A 3,305-nucleotide genomic window follows, 5' to 3' on the forward strand; every position below is an offset into this window, starting at 1 on the left:
TCGATTTAAATTTATCTCAAATTAAATTTTAAATCAAATTGTAATCTTGTTTTATTCTTACTCCTTTGAATCTTGATTTTTTTTTTTTTAAGTTTTGAACTTAACAAACTTTTATTTTATAAATATAATTTTTACTAAATTAATTCTTGTCCTGACTCCCTGCCATATTCCTTGATTTGGGGAATTTAGCTTTCGAAATCTCGAGAAAACAAAAAAGGTGTACTTTAAATTAATTTTTTTAATATGTATTCTCAGTTATAATTTTAAAATTTTGTTTTTTTAATAATTAATCAAATAACAACAAATATGTTTAAATAAATAAATAAATATATACATAATAAAGTTAATAAAATATGGTAATATTTATTTATTATTTTTTAATTCAAGAAAACAAATTTTCAACATTTATAAATTTACAAATATTTTCTGATTGTCAACCTGGACAAAATAAATTTTGCTCCCGATGAGGATTGAACTCATGACCTTTCACTTACGAAGCGAATGCACTACCACTATGCTACGGAAGCAGATACATTATACAATAAGTTTAACATTTAATTAAAAAAATTGAAATAGAAATGATAAAATAGCAACATTTTGATCCAATTGTGGTTCTTCAAATTCTCACCCCTTGTACAGGTTCTCTTAGTTTCCTACTATTCTAAAAAATAGTTCTACTTTATATATTAAGTTTGTAAAGGTTAAAATTGTAATTTTTTTTTAAATGGATGTGTTTAATTAATTAGTTAAACATTTAAATTATTAAAATAAAATTGTATATTGTTCTAAAAAAAATTATACTTTATATATTAAGTTTGTAAAGATTAAAATTGTAATTTCCTTTTAAATGGACTAGTTAGCAACATATGCGATGCACGTGAAATTTTGTAGTTCTATTTTAAAATATAAAAATTAAAAAAACAAGATCGTTACAAATTATAATATAATTATTTTTATAAAAATAACTTGACAAAATATTTTTATATTTAAACTTTCAAAATTTTTTTTATCGAGTCATTTCAATTTATGAATGCGTCTAATTTTTCATTTTAATATATTTTTATATTTTTATTTCTTATTTAACCATTAAAATATTATAACTTTTGAAATTCCATTATTAATTATAGGGGATTTGTAATGGGTAGCATATAAGTTTTCTATATTTAACAAAATAGCATGCATTTTTGATATTTTCAGATATAGCATTTTTTTGAAAATTCTGATTTTAAAATTTTCAGTATTCCCAAATTACCCTTTTCAGTTATCGCTTCGTTATTATATATCACATATATATCAGGAGTATATCTGACAACATTAGTATATCAGAAGTAAATCAATAGTATATCAAAAGTCAATCAGTTCTATATCAGTTGTATAATAGTAAATCACTATTTTACCTGCTTTAACCCTTTGTCTTGTATTTTTTTGATCAATTAGAAATTAGTAGGTATTGGCATGCATGTAAAATGAGAAAAAAATTTGATACTTACTGAAAATGAGAAAGAAAACTTGAAAAGGAACGTGAATGTCAATGTCAATGGTGACTTTCGAAATTACTGTGAATGAGAAATCAATTAGAAATTAGAGGTAAATAGAAACTTAGGGTTTTTCTGTATATCAATAATATATCAGTGATATATCAAGTATACATTGTACATATATCAATAGTACAATTAAGTCTTATTTAAAGTTTTAAAGATCAAAATGAAAGCAGCAACAATGTCATTCTTAAAAGATTTAAATATCATTATTGGGTATCAACATCAACATCAAATCAGCAGCAAAGTTCTTCAACCAAAAACTTAAAGGTTTAAACATCAAAACGAACCAGTAGCATAAACCAAAAGTAGACTAATAATGTCATTCTTAAAATTCTATAAAAGAAGAAGCATAAGTTCCATATGCATAAGTTCCAACAGTCTAGAAAAGCGTAAGTTTCATTCTTGTATAATCTTTAGGTAAAAGCTTCAGACATCAATCTTCGTTCTTAGTGATTGTCGTGTTTTCGGAGATACTATCTTTGAAGCTTTTCGTTTTTCCAAAGACAACACTTTTGGCGTTGGTTTATGTTGTCTTTTGGGACGAACGACATCAACATTTTCAACGATGTTTTTTATTTCATTTTTTGTGTTTGTACCATTGCTTTTATCAGGAAAAAAAATTATTTCATATATTAGTATATCATAAAACATATATTAGAGGTAATATGTTCGAAATAATTGGTAGATATCATAGTTATATAAGACGTAAATCAATTTCATATCATATGTATATCAAACATATATCAAATATATATCAAGAGTATATATGTTAATCATAGTTATATCAGAAGTAAATCAATAGTATATAACAAGTCAATCAGTTCTATATCACCTATAGTAGTAGATATCATAGTTATATCAGAAGTAAATCAATTTCATATCATATGTATATCAAACATATATCACATATATATGAGGAGTATATCTGTTAATCATAGTTATATCATAAGTAGATCAATAGTATATCAAAAGTCAATCAGTTCTATATCACCTATAGTAGTATATATCATAATTATATCAGAAGTAAATCAATTTCATATCAAATATATATGAAATATATATCACATTTATATCAAGAGTATATCTGTCAATCATAGTTATATCAGGAGTATATCTGTCAATCATAGTTATATTATAAGTAAATCAATAGTATATCAGAAGTCAATCAATTCTATGTCACCTATAGTAGTAGATATCATAGTTATATCAGAAGTAAATCAATTTCATACCATATGTATATCAAACATATATCACATATATATCAGGAGTTATATATGTCAATCATTAGTATATCAGAAGTCAATCAGAAGTAATTTATTGTTGGTTCGGACCTGCATGGTATATTTGTAATTTATAATGTGGGCCTCCGTTTTTTTGCCAAAAAAATGCTATATTTGAAAAACTCAAACCTTGTTGCTATTTTGCTTATTTTCCTAACTTTTTTTGCCATATCTCAAGTTGCCCCTTAATTATATAATTAAAGATAAAGTTATTAATTTTACAATTAATTTTTAAGAATAAATTGAGAAAATATTTATTAAAAAATTTCCATTATTTTCCTTGTTTTTCTCGTAGTTCATTTTAACTTATTTAAAGACATTAAAAAAGATAAGGAAAAAAAAAAGAAAAAGAAAAAATAGTAGAGAAAACATTAAAATTAAAAGACAAAAAAGGAAGACAAATTTTAAACTGAGATTAAATTATTACGAGCATACTAAAGTTAAAGGAATGAAATTGCTCGCCATATCCATTTGTCAAGGAAAG

The 3,305-nt window shown here is 23.7% G+C and overlaps 1 non-coding gene across 1 annotated transcript; it reads right to left on the reverse strand.

Annotated features, from left to right (window-relative positions):
* Positions 1-455: 455 nt before the first annotated feature.
* Positions 456-527, reverse strand: TRNAT-CGU (transfer RNA threonine (anticodon CGU)). The gene has a single exon. It is a non-coding gene; the product is annotated as a tRNA-Thr (tRNA).
* Positions 528-3,305: the final 2,778 nt, after the last annotated feature.

This window comes from Momordica charantia (assembly GCF_013281855.1).
Source record: "Momordica charantia cultivar OHB3-1 chromosome 5 unlocalized genomic scaffold, Mcharantia_2.0 BLBB01000005.1, whole genome shotgun sequence".
Classification (NCBI taxonomy): domain Eukaryota; kingdom Viridiplantae; phylum Streptophyta; class Magnoliopsida; order Cucurbitales; family Cucurbitaceae; genus Momordica; species Momordica charantia.